Source organism: Erpetoichthys calabaricus, chromosome 2, assembly GCF_900747795.2.
Source record: "Erpetoichthys calabaricus chromosome 2, fErpCal1.3, whole genome shotgun sequence".
Lineage (NCBI taxonomy): Eukaryota > Metazoa > Chordata > Cladistia > Polypteriformes > Polypteridae > Erpetoichthys > Erpetoichthys calabaricus.
Window position 1 is genome coordinate 50,445,237 of NC_041395.2, and position 14,802 is coordinate 50,460,038.

General features: G+C 37.7%; 1 protein-coding gene across 4 annotated transcripts in view; it reads right to left on the reverse strand.

Moving 5' to 3' along the window:
- Window positions 1-14,802, reverse strand: part of tub (TUB bipartite transcription factor) — a 210,536-nt gene that overhangs the window by 101,676 nt on the left and 94,058 nt on the right. The gene's annotated exons all lie outside the window — the stretch shown is intronic.

Below are 14,802 nucleotides of genomic sequence, written 5' to 3' on the forward strand. Positions count from 1 at the left end.
AAAAGTGTCACATTTTTGAACAGGTGTATAAGTCGGGGTTATGCTCAATTGTTTGGGTTTCAAGACCCAGCTTATACGCAAGTATATACGGCATGTAAAGATTTGAACCAAAACATTTTTTTGTGCATTTCCAAATGTATAACTTAGGGAAGCTAGATAGCAAAGCTTGCACCAGATTGGGTTTTGCCCTGAGGAAAATAGTTTAAAGGATTACCAATCACCTTAAACCCAGCTACCCACAAGTTGAGTAGCAGATTGCCACTTAGTAATATTGGAACCAGGTTACTCATAATCCACAATGCAGAAAAGTACAGAAGAACCAGGTTACAATAAATAAGGAGGATTTCCACAGAGTAGAAGGGAGACACACACTCACAAATACAGTATTTCCAATATGAGGCCATTGCTAACTTGGGTGTATTATTGCTCAGTGAGAAAAGTCTACTATAAAGAGGTAAGATGGAGAGTAGAGAAGTGCAGAAATGTAAAGTTATGAAGTGAAAAAAAATATCAAAAAAGACAGTTGAGGAAAGGGGGTCAGAAACCAGTAGGGAAGAGAGGGGGCAGTACCAAAACTTATGGAGAAAAGTACCAGGAGCATTTATTGATCAGAAATGACAGTAGGAGTCATTGGATAAACTCTTAGAATAAGATACAAAATATACAGATGCACACGCTCAAATGTAGTATGTTGCAAATTAGGAATTTTACAGGAAAAGGAGATATGTAAAAAAAATAGCATTCCTGGTTAATGGGGAGAGGATAGGTGGTCACATTTCCCAAACTACTTATGGGGGTAAACGCTTGCTGATAACTTTATGTACACCAGCAAATAGGATGCAGACAGGGAACAAGATAATTTGAAAAGGGGAAAAGGAGAAAATGGTGGGATACCACATGTCTTAAAAACTAACCTCAGCTGGACGCAAAACAAGAAAGAAGAGGAGGGGATAGAGCCCGGACTGCAGCCCCGAGAATGTCCCATGCTCCAAATCATCGAATTGATTCGACTCCAAGATGGCCGATGCCCTGACAGGCCTAGGAAAGAAAGGAGACGAAACATCCGCTGACTCAAACAGCCCCATATTTGAAAGGAGGAGTGTGGGAGTGCCAGGTGGAGTCCAAATGCTTTTCAATTCAATCACACATTCTGAGAGCATTCAAAATAAGATGACCAATCTTAAGCAAATGTGACTTCAGTTTTAAGGAAGCAAAGGAAGAACAGAGAGAGAACAGGTGAAAAACAAAAGAGATTTAATAAAAATATTGGATTAGCGGGCAGGCTACTCAGACTTCATATTAGATGGAGGTTTTATGCTGAATGGTACCTTCAAAGTCAGGTAACAAGAGTGGATTTGGATCAATTAATTTTATTGCCAGACTTCACAGGAATTAAGTAAGTGAAGGATATCGGGGATATCCACTGGAGCACTGCCCAAGAAAGATAGATATTGTCAGAAAATATTGGAGAACATTTTGTACTGCAGTGAGGATAATCAGATCCAGTTTATGGATGGCGATAGTGATATCCTCAAAAAAGAGATTTAAAAGTAAAGTCTTATTGTTTAAATTCAAATAGGTTGGGAGGATGTCTGTAATATGAGGTCACTTTTATCTACCTTTCTGTGGATCAAAAAGGGCCTGCTATTGAACTCTCCACACTGAAAGGAGAGGGTGGAATTTCCTTATTGAACCTTGAGCTATGACATTGAGCTTGAACACTGCATCCGGTGTGGCAACGGAGGTCACCATCTACTGACCCTCCCTCAAGACTCAGCTTGGAGTCAAATTGGAGATACCTGAGTTCTTTTCCCACCATCCTCTTCCCTTATCTGGTGTTAAACTTAGGTTTCAGTCTTCAAGTATGGGTCCACTAATCAACTATGCACTAGAATATGGCAGAAGGTGAAAAGGCGTCTTGGCCATTTTCCAGACTGGCTCACATTCTCTTCTATTTTTCACAACCTGACCCTGCACATTGGATTGGTTTCCATTCGTTTTCAGACCCAAGCTTACAAAGTGATATACGACGAATCCATCATTCGAACATTCTTCTTTCTGAAATATATCTTTTCTATCCCTTCGTCTTCCTTTTTCTTTTATCTACATCTTAAATCTGTTTTTAAAGAATGTGGGGATCCAATCTCATCTCCTCTTGCTTATCATTCTCTGAATAAATTCTTGCTTATGCTGTCTGCTAAACAAAAATCAATATCAGCCTCATACACAATACTTTGTAAGATATCTCATCTTTCAATGTGGCACTGGGATTCTTCCTCTAGCTGTTCAATTTCATGGAATGTAGTTTTCAAAAATATTTTCAAGGTATCAAGAAGGTATTTGTTTTCCTGGGGCCAAAAAAAAAAGAAAAAAAAAAAACCTGGCTGAAGCTGGACTTTTGGAGCTGTCCTGTTACTCTTATATGCTTGGGCTATCAGAAGCCTTACAAGGTTTGATTTAGAGGGGGAAAGATATTGAGATATATTACACAATGGATTTTTTTTTATTCCTTTCCCCTGTAACTGGAAGGACTTTGACCTGGAAGAATTCCACTGAGCTCACCTCCAACCTACTCTTAGCTCTGTATCTTTCAATCTCAAGTTTATTGTTCAGGAGATTCCTGTTTGGAATGCAGTGTGAGTGAGGAATATTGCTTTAGATCAGCGTTTCTCAACCAATGAGTCGTGAGTTCCTATTGTTTCTAATGGAAGTGGGTCGCTACTCTAACAATCGCATTTGATCCCCCTCCTGCTATCATGACCATGATGCATTGCAAATACACTGATTTAGATGAAACACAAGCTCTGTTGTTTAATATTTTTCTGCAGCTGCAACCCCTTTTGTCTCTGTTGTCTGTTATTTTACAAAATGTCTTATGATCCCTCATATATTGAGGTCCATCACAGAAAATGTTCTGCAGCACCTTGCTTATTTTGTAAACTGAAATCACAAGTTTCAAATCTTGAAAAAACCCATTTAGTTCATTAGCAAAGACCATTTGGTGTTTATGTGCTACACTGATCAATCTTGTCTTAGCATCCAATCCTGCCAAAGCTTTTAATTCATTACAGACTCATTTGGGATCATTTTATTTTACTTAATGGACATTTTAATCCTTCTCTGTAAAACCCACTTTTGTTCTCCCACATTTTCCCAGAGGTGATGTTATTTTCCAAAAAAAAAGCTTCAGTATGGTTAGTAATCCGTGGTTCGCTATTTCTTTATGCATTATTAGTCCTGCTGGAAAATCTATGCAAACACAGGTAGAATGCAAACTACACACAAACAGTACCCAGGCTGAAATTTGGACCCATTGCTCTTAAACTGTATTTGTATTATTTGATATCATTTTAATATAAATATATAAATATCATCACAGCCTCATGATAACTCTACGGTAAATTGCATCATGCATATATTTGACCCTCCTGGTTACTGGCTGCACTGGTTAAAGGTGTTCTTCCACATTATTCATAGTGCTTCATGCGCCCCATTCTGCTATGCATTAAATCTGATCTGCGGAAATTTTTGTACTTCTACCACCTAACTAAATCATACAGAGCAATAAATGTATCAGTTAAATAAAATCAGATTTGAGAACATGTAGTTAGGGAATCAAGGTTTGAATGTGAACTTATTCACTTTATTTTTTGTTTCTTATGGGTTAATTCCTCATCAAGCTTGCTCAAAGTTACTTGATTTTAATGTATATTCATTTAGAAGAAAATAGTTTGCAATTGCATCTGATTCATTATTTACGATGAATAGTGTTGACTGATGAAATTCAACAAAAAGTTTTTCATAATGAATATGCTGTGTCTTCCAGTGACCTTGTTAATTGAATATTTTCCAGGAAATTCACCTTCTGGTTGGCTTTGGTGAACAATTTTTCCCAGCTCCCCATGATGCTTTGTCAGGCCAGTGTGACATCAGAGTGCTGTAGCAGCCATATGCAGGACTTTCACATACGTGTACTACAAGTGTACCCCACCTTACATTTTATATCACTGCTTGATCTGCTTCATACATGCATGATGTCACTACCCCATCCGTACTCCAGCCAGATTTACACCATGCTTATATATATATATATATATATATATATATATATATATATATATATATATATATATATAGCTGATTTTGTATGCTGGCTGAATGTTGCAGCTACATGCCAGTACATGCCTTAAACAAGCCTTCTTTGAGTCAGAAAACACTTGCAACCCAGTGAAATAATAATAACAAAACATTTATTACTATTTATAAGACTTCAAACAGTGGAATGAGCCAGTCCTATGCTGCTGCAATGTGACACAGCCAATGTTTGCCCAAAGGTTGGAACTTTGTGAAAGCAATGGCAGATACAGTATTTCTTTTTACTTATTGCTAGTCTGGGGCCATGTGTTGTATTTTGTATGTGTTTACCATTCTGTCTGCATCTTTTGTTATTTGAGGCAAGGTGAGGCAGTTCTTAGCACTGCTGTCTTATACCTTGTTTCTCATTTTTGGCCACACTACTTGGTCCAGCACAGTTGGCAGTCGATTTCCTGACTCTAGGGGATGCTTTAAAGACCATTAGACAATTATAATCAACTCAAAACTAATTCATCTCCTCCTTTGCCATTGACTTTGATGCATTTCGGAGAGTTTGGCAAAGTTCCAGAACATTTCTCTGATTTTGCCAAACTCATGGCATAGCAAGAATTCTCTCATCACTAAGGGTGAACAAAAGCAAATATTGGTCTGTTTTTTGTTAGCATAAACATTACAATTTCTCTAGAACAGAACATTTTAAACAGTGAGAGTGTGCTCCTTCTTAAATTAATTTTTGTCATGGTCCCAGTTGGACTGTCACTTTTATGAATTTCTAGCTTCTATGAACTTTATGTTGCAGTAAGAATATTAAAGACTTTTCACTGGTTCAGTTTTTGAAGTTCAGAGTCAGTACCAAAACATCTTGCAAGCCTGATTAAGGTTAAGTGCAAGTTGGATAAAGATGTTCAGTTATTTCACAGTAATAATTACGAAATAAATGACTATAAGAAAAATATATTATTACTATATGGTAAGAAACATGTAGCATGACTCAGGTAAAATCATTCATAGTTGTAACAATAGTTCCATGTAATTGTGCAATCAAAATATTATTGCTTAATGTTTACCTCTAGTTTAATTTAAATTTTTAAGGCTGATCGAATACCATTCAAAATCATTCAGGATTAGCCACAAAGCTTACGATGGTACACTACTTTCCAGTTACAGTATATTCAGTATGAGCACTTCTGTGCACTACTTGTCCCTGAGGAAGTCAGATGTAGTATTTTAGCCTGCAGCATTTTAAAATTTAATTCCATAGCCATTAAGCTACATTGCCTGCATCTAAGCCTACCCAACCAAACAGGGGCCTACATTTTACATTGACAATGACAATAACAAACCCGTTGCTGATAATTGTATTGTCAACACCTTTCAAGCAGTGCTAGTCACTCAAAAACAAGACTTTCATAAGACAGCTTGCAAGAAAAAATCAAATTTGAAGTGGTTGTACCTTTAGATAATCAGCAATATCATATTATGAAAGAGCACGAGAGATGGACAAGATTTCTTCAAAAAAATTAGTCTTTGTAGAACGTGCACAAGGCCTTGATGATCATCGGAACTAGCAGAGTAAATAAAGAGAAGAGCAAGCAGCAATGGCTATGCAAGAGATCAGAGCTCATGTGCTTTCAAATATATACTTTATTACTTGGCAATTTAAGTTACTATTTATATTTCATATTAGAAAAATACCAGTTCAATTTCACAAAGCTAATTCTGCCCCAAAATGTTTTGCAAAGAGCTTGTTATCCTCTTTATTTTAGCCCTCTCAATAGTAGGCTTCCTAATGGAGGGTGCTGTGCCTAAGCTGAGGGGAGAGTATAGTCATGACCCATTCTTGATTATGCTTATCACACCTTTATTCCTTTAGAATTGCTAGCCTACTACAGTTGTGTTGCTTCATATTAATTTCTTTAGTTTTTAATAACATCTTAACAATATTTCTTACCTTATCTTATTACTGTTATAATTATTTCTTCAAAAGGGAAGAGCAATACTAAAAAAACCCAGTCTCAAAGAAAACATCCAATTAAGGCTATTACAATTTATTTTTAGAAAAATAATTACTGTAAAGTCGTACTTTCCATGTAATACATCAATCAATTAAATCAAACCAAGCCACAACAATAATCTAAAAAAATATCAATTTACAAAGAGACAAAATAATGTCAATTGACAAAATAAGACAAAGTCTAGGCAAAATTAAGAAGACAAAGCCAAACATAAACAAAACTAGGAATTACTTTATAAGACGTGGATGAAGAATAAAAGGTTTAATTCAAAACATGACAGAAAAAGTCAAGACCTGAAACATATCTCAAGGGGCAAGAAAAATATATGTGTCAAATGAAAGGCCACTAACACAACAGCTATGCTACCTAATGCCACAGAAAAGAAGAGTCTTTAACGGTCCTCTCAGGTAACTGTAGCCTTAATGGAGAAAATAAAGACCCTGAAAAATTAAGACACAATAAAGGGTAAAGAAATGAGGGAATATAATGAACATAAAACTAAAAGGAGACACTATAGATGCAGTACACCATTTTCATCTAAATTCTTTATCTTTGTTTAAGGTGTTGAAACTGTCGAGTTCATACGTTTTATTTAGAGTTCCTAAAATGGATGGATAGATGAATTTGTTTCAGCCACCCATACTTCTGGAAGTGCAAAAAATAGCACTCTAGTACTTTAATTTGAACGAGAGTAAAAAATCTTAGTCAAACATTCAGATACAAGTTGAGACCAAAATGTATTACAGAAAAAGGTAAACGAAAAACAGGACGACAAAAAGGCTACCTTTTAAACTCATCACATTGTTACCGGCATTTCACAGCCTCCGAGGACCTCCCCCCTGATAACACAGAGCTGTCCTAACAATGGGATGACCGAAATGGTGGTAAAAACAGCACAAACTAATTCACAACAATGAAAGTAAACCAAAAACTAATAAGAGATCTGGAAATAGGGCCAAGGAAACCCCAAAATGAGTGCTCAACCTTGTAAATTGTCAAAGCAAAATGAATAATTAATAGTTAACTCAATCAGAACAATGTGCTATTGCTATAACTAAATTTCAAAAACAATTTTTTGCACAAGGCCATTAAATTGGCAGTCTCGTTCTGCAACACCTTCACATCATTCTGGGTTTGTTTCACTTCACCAAAAATGTCTTCATCTCTGGGTAACTCACAGTTTAGATTGTCATGACATGTTTTGCTGCTGTTTTCTTCTGTGTTTTTTCTTTTTTTTAAATGTAGAATCTGTCTTTATAATCAATTTAATGATCATGCACCAAAAAAAGGTAGCACCTTGACACACCACTATATTGTTTTCTTATGGGTGCTGTCATTTTGCATAGCAGAATGTTTGGTTTCCCATCCCCATCGATACCATGTGAAAGCTAGAAATTTTAGCGTGTGATATCAGCATTGACATAGTAAGATTCTGAATGCTAACAAGGAGGAAATTAATCTGAATTTTAAGAAATTATTGCTTGTCCCCTTGAATTTCAATGTTTTGGTTAATGTAAATGGATCAGTAGTTTGGTATATTTCGACTTCTCATAATGACTCTCTCTGACAACCACTGTTTTTGTCTTGTTTTTCTCCTTGTCCTCCTATTTTTCCTTGCTTAGTTCCTAGTCCGGTAGAACAAGGATAGTCCAAGGTTTTTTATTACAAGGTGGAAGTGGTAGATCAGAAATACAGAAAAGAGAGAGAGAGAGTGTTGAAAAGCAAAGCAGGGGTCAATAGACAGAAAAACAAAAATGAAACTCATCACCTGGGGGGTATTTTTCGTACGTGAATTAGTCGTTTAGACGGATGTAATTGTTGATGATTTGGCCTGATCCTGGATCTGTCGGTTTTTCGAAACTCTTGCTGGAAGTGTTGTCATAGCAACACATCCTAATCCGCAAACCTGCTCGGAGCAGGTTTGTTCTACGTAAACAAGTATTAGTTTACACATGTGATCAGTGACGGTGCATGGAAGTCATCCAGTCATGGCTTCGCCGTTTATGAATTAGCGACCAATTGATATTGGTGCGCAAATTATATGAAGAGAATTTCATATTGAGAGGGTTTTGCGCGATCGGCAAGATCCTTTATTGCACCCGGAGGAAATTCTGTACGAAAGATACCGCTTTAGCCGAGGGGGAATATTGTACCTCAAAGATTTATTAGCTCCATATATTCAAAGTCAAACTTGGCGAAGTCGGGCTCTCACAGCCACACAGACAGTATGCATTGCTTTTTTATTTTTTTTTACAAGCGGCACTTTTTTATATACTGCAGGCGATGCGGAACATCTAACTAAAAGTGCAGTTTGCCAGGCAATTCGTAAAGTCTGTTTGGCTCTGAAATATTTCCTTCGGGTTTTCATAGTGTTTCCTGGACACCTGCGTGTGCAGACAATAAAAGAGGCGTTTCATGCCATTGCATGTAGGTAATACACAGGCTAAAACACCCACAGTTCCATGAAGAATCTCAATCAGCCTAACATTCTCATTACCAGGATTTCCAAATGTGAATGGGGCACATGGGACTGATCAGAGTGGAGTTTGATCAAACATTATTTGGAAAATGTACCTCTCCTCCTGATGAATAATCAGACACAGTGTCTTCATCAAATATTTGACCTTCGTCAATATCTCGTTGGTCAGACACAGGTTCAAGGGATATGACATTCCCTGCAACTGACCCAACAAAAAAGAAGGCTATATGGAACATACCTATGGCACACATGGAGGACAAATATATGCAATGACCATCCTTTACCTGAAATGAAGTGACCACTGCATCCTGCCACTGGTTCTGAGGAGGAGCTTCCCCCTGGAATGCCCTCAAAAACAGGGCGATGGGCATTTTGCTGGAGAGCCAACTCTTCTGCAGGGGTTAGGTCTGGACCGCGTGGACCTCCACCTGTTTTTTGCTTGTCTGCCTCCTTATTAGCTTTAAAATTAATGTTTTTTTTATATTATATATAAGTCTTTATGTCAACAATTCTTTAAATAGTTATATACCAATATTTACTAGTTTGAAGTATATTCTTGTACTTCACTTTAACCTGTTCCCATGTTCTCCTTGTGCTCACGTTTGATCTGGAATTATGACATATTAAATAATAATTAATCTGACACATAGGAAATGAAACGCTGCATTCAGTAAGTACAATGCACACTACTTAACGTTTAATTTGACGGCCACTTTTTGCCAGCCGTTTTTTCTGGTCTGGGCTGCTTTTGCAGTGTTACCCCTTGTGCATATTAAATCTTGAAATTCTTCATGTCCTTCGAATAAAAGGTCTTGCGCCGCGTGTGTGAAAAAAAAAATGCCCCCGTTCTTTCGTCATTTTGTTACAGCCTTTCAAAGACTTGCTGATCATGTTTTCTAGACTCAATATATATGGGCTTTTCACTCAGCGCGGGCGCGCGCATTCATCTCGTATGATTAGATCCAGCTCGACTAATTTAATACACGACTGCGTTTGAAAAACCGACCTATCCCGGATGAGTGTTACCAGCATTAACTTATCCAAGATGAGGCACCTGATCTCGGATGATTTAAGCGACGTACAGAAAATACCCCCCAGAACACGATAAACAGAAGAAAAGTCAAAATAAACACACAAGAAGCCCTAACAACCTATAAGATTTTTCTGAGAGTTGAGACATAAGAAGTAGTTTTTACTATACCAGAAACTTAAATGTGATTAATAGTGTGTGGCCATCTTAAATAGCATTCACCACATGGTAACAACAGCATGTCATTGCCAACAACACCATCCAAAAAACACATAGAAGGTGATGGCCAAAAATAAAAGCAACATTATAAATTGGCAATGTGAGTTCTAAATACCATGATGCTAATTTTTCATGAAATGAAAAGAGAATTACAAAATATATCGTATGCAAAAATAAATTATGTATGTTTAAAAATAACAAAATCATTACACCAGCTGGTGAATTGCCTGTGGCCATTGCTATTTACTGTGAAGGCCTAAGGTCTGCAATTCATTGAGAATTAAGGAAAGAATGCTATAATGGGTAGGAGTATTTGTGGAACACACTGCTGAAAGTATATAATTTTAATTATTATTTTATACTGTATTTTATTTTATTTACTTATTTTGCTGAAGATTGCAGTGGCCTTTTTGTATTAAGGATCAGTGGGGCCACGGTGGCGCAGTGGGTAGCGCTGCTGCCTCGCAGTTGGGAGACCTGGGGACCCGGGTTCGCTTCCCGGGTCCTCCCTGCGTGGAGTTTGCATGTTCTCCCCGTGTCTGCGTGGGTTTCCTCCGGGCGCTCCGGTTTCCTCCCACAGTCCAAAGACATGCAGGTTAGGTGGATTGGCGGTTCTAAATTGGCCCTAGTGTGTGCTTGGTGTGTGGGTGTGTTTGTGTGTGTCCTGCGGTGGGTTGGCACCCTGCCCGGGATTGTTTCCTGCCTTGTGCCCTGTGTTGGCTGGGATTGGCTCCAGCAGACCCCCGTGACCCTGTGTTCGGATTCAGCGGGTTGGAAAATGGATGGATGGATGGATCAGTGGGGCACAGCGAATTTTTCTTGCTATTGCAAAAGTAATAAGCTTCCCTCAGTAATTCATCAAGGTCTTGTTTAGTGCATGAAATCTTTATAGAAGGTTTAAGGATTTTTACTCCCAAAAGATCTTACTATCAAATTAAGTCAAGAATCATATTACAAATAAATTCTTATTTGCATATCTCTGTGGCACAAATGAGATCAGAGTTTGATTAGATTGCATCAATGTGCATATGCTAACAATTACCAAATGCTTTGTGAATGCCCCCGGCTGTACAATGGCATGACCTTCTACCAAGACAGAAGGTGCCAGTGGATAGACAAGTAGAAGCTGGAGGCCTGGAGTAGTTTCATCCCTCATACTTTAGGTGGCAGTGGTCCACTGGTAGCAGCCCAGCTTGGACACCTTCAAGGGTTCATGGGAACTGGAGTCCAGAAGTGCAACCCTGTTGAGATCCAACACTCAACTAGAGGCGGAAGAGAAAAGTGTTTCATGATTTTGTGTGATTATTGGCAGTGCTTGGTGGATTAAACATCCATTATTTGAACCCGCAACTTGGGTTTGGGGCTTGGTGGCGCCCCCTCCTGATGATTATGAAACTGTTCTGTACTTATTGTAATGCGTTGTTCCCCAAATATCATATAAGGGCAGACTTTAAAATTACGAAACCTACAGCAGCAGAATAAGATTTTCATAGAGACACAAATTGAAATACTGACAAATGCAGTAGAGAGAGAGAAAAAAAAGAATATATTCTTCAGCAGGTTCAGTTGTGGCGTGTCAGACACTACTAACAAGAAATTGTGGGAATAGAGTGCTAAAGTGATAAATGACTTCACGTCTGTTGAGAGTAATTTCCCTGAAGTGAAGAAGTCCATCTAACTATTGATTTTCTGAGTTCCCTTTATCTAATACACAGAGAGCTTAACAATACCCTGACAGAAACAGCTGCAAATTCATAATGAATCCTGGATGAGATGCCAGTCCACACACATCTTTGGAATGGCATCAGTGAGATCGGCTGAGTATTAACTGTGGCAAAACTACAGTAAATTCAATCAACATGTAAAACATGCTGAAAAGCAATATCTACTGTATTCCTGTTGTGCAATTCATTTTGTCAGGAGTTTTTCATGTCACAATTAAATAGACGGGCAGTGTGGTGTAGAGACACTGCCAAGGTAAGTAAACCTCTCGACAGGGTCGACACTCTCTCCACAGACAGACACACTGCTGATGGCCATGCCCAAGAGGTCATTAAAGGTGTAAATGAATGGAAAGACTAGTCAGGCAATGCCAGCCTATGGCACTATGAGGCATGTAGCCCAAAAAAACGGAGAAACTATGAACAGATTTCCAACTTTTTATGGAAATGTTTCTATATTGAAGTAATCTCAATTTTTTTTAATGAAAACTGCATTTGTTATATGCTATTAGCGATGCAACAACTGTCTTTGTCATTACTTTGTATTTACTCTGTCCTCAGAGAGCTGTACAAAACGTTTTAGTTGCTAAATTACAAAATGTATGCTAACAACAATAACCATCTAATTCAGTGGAGGATTAATAAATAAACTACAGAAATGATTCAGCCTTAATCCTTAAAGTATGCTTGGAGTTAAATATGTATTTTTGTAGGCAGCAATTAATGAAATATTTGACTGTTTTGTGACAATATCAATTTATTATATGGGGGGGGGGGGGGGGGGTATACAAATAGTGTTAACATTTTTTTTTTAAATACTCTATTAACAAACATGAGGCTGTGGTATTTTCCAATGCTCAACTATGTTTGCACCAGAAAAATATCCATCCATTATCCAACCCGCTGTATCCTAACTACAGGATCACGGGGGTCTGCTGGAGCCAATCCCAGCCAACACAGGGCACAAGGCAGGAAACAAACCCCAGGCAGGGTGCCAGTCCACCGCAGACCAGAAAAATACTCAGGGGTATTCATGTCTAAATGAAGATAACTAAATATTGTGTTTTAAATACTTTAGACTCTTTTGATTGTTAACTAAACTATACCCTGTACTGTATTGTATTTTTCAAAAAGAATAGAATTCTGGCCTCACACATTTATTAATGGATAAAAGTAAAATTAGATTGTTGGTGTCACACATGTGTGACTAGGAAGACGTTGTATGGACCAAGCAAAGGTAATTCCACGCCAGGCCAGGGGGTGGTGGGGTGCACTAAACCTTCTCCTGTTATCTCTACAGACCAGCCGCGGGAAAACCTGTCTGATTTAAAACCGATGATGTCACTTCCGGTTCCGGCGCCCAGAAGAATATCACTTCTGGTTCCGGCACCTGCTATGACTAATGAAGAACATCACTTCCGGTCCCCTTACATCATTTCCTGTCCTATCCCTTAAAGCCGCCATCTTGACAAACCTTCATCAGTTCTGTTTTGGACACGATATAGAGAACATCTCTGTATTTATCAAAGACTCTTTTGCAGCCAGGAATAATATACGGGTGGCTGCCCCAAACCTTTTTAAGTGTGTCGAGCTAATTCCTTTTACATTGGTTTTAATATGCTAAGCAATTCTGTATCCCAAGGACGAGTGTTTTTAGGATTTTTCAGTGGTTAGCTTATAATAAAGTGCTGCATTTTAACCATGGCTTTCATCAGTGAGCTTACCTAAGATAACAGTTTTAATCCTTTCACACATCATCTTTTAACATGCAAAAAGCATTAGATCTTAGTAATCACTTATCAGTTAATAATGCCTGTTCTTTTAAAACATAAATTGCTTCCTACACCCTCTCCCCAAATCTCCCTGCTCTAATCTTGAAAGTGAGCCTCCTGATGAATAACAGTAATGATAATTACAATCATTCACATTTAATGTAAGCATTGGTATGACATGATAGGTAAGATGAGCTACAATAAAACAGCCCCATTGTGAAATATGTGGAAGGCAGGCTTGGTATCTCATAGCAACCACAAACCAATAAAAAGCAGGGCAGCAGTGCTGTCATGGCAATCCAAATTCTCCATGGCAGCAGCAGCAGCAGCAGCAACTGCATCTCTGAAGAAGTCACACATATATGGGCCACATTTTCTTTTGTAAAGTAAATGGACATTATTAAACACTTCAAAGCGAGGGCAGGCTTTTCTTTTCTTTTTCCAAATGACACAGACACAAGGGGCTAAAAACAGGCACACCCCAACATTCTGAACGGAAAAGCTTTACCTGCAAATTCCTCCTCATTATGTTAACATAAGAAAAGCATGTCTCTGTGGCTGTTATGTTTAATCTATAGCCACGCATCAACTAGAGAACCGTGCATTTTAAAGTAATGCACAAAAGACACCAAGAAATGAGGGGACCCTGAACTTCAAACAACAGCAAAAGGGTGGCAATCATCAGGACAAGAAATTACAGTTGCTGTCATGTCAGGCAGCTGCAGGTCTTAATAGGCCACTGTACTCTGAATCCCCCTCTGTCCAGTGAATTCATTTTCTTAAGACAATAATACGGAAATAGCTGTCTTGCTCAGCTCTTGTGGAAGAACAAGAACAAGCACCGTTTTAAAGGGTATTTAAATTTTTTTTTACTGCATTCTCTATAATGTAAATATTGTTTGACTTACTATTAATTTATTTAAAGGCATTGAGATTAATGCATGTAACAATACATGTCATCATTTTTAATTAATTTTGTCATCTGTCAAATAATGTTTAAAACTGAACAGATAAACACAATATGGCCTGCACAAAATAACTAGTCTGATTTTTTATTTCTTTTGTTGCATGTTCCTTGAATGCATAAAAACAACAAGCTGCTTAACAACTTATCTTGTCTGAAGCAGACTTTATGAGAAAGTGCCCTATGACTTTATATAAGTCATAACAAGTGGCTGAATTACTATATAGCTTTAAAATGTGTGCATGATAAACAATAGAAAATATCTGTACATGTGCAAATTTGTTACTTTGTACCATTTTGTATCACTGTATATAGTAAAACTTCATATTACATTAAAAAGCACTAACACTGTGCTAATAAGGAACATATCCTTTCTTGTTTATTGCAATCAATATAGTATTTTAGACCAGCAATGCACTTGAGTATTTCAAAGTATTTTTTACAATATAAAAATACTGCAGCTTAAAAATTCATTCTTTCCTCTCATTGATAGCTTATTTAAAAAAT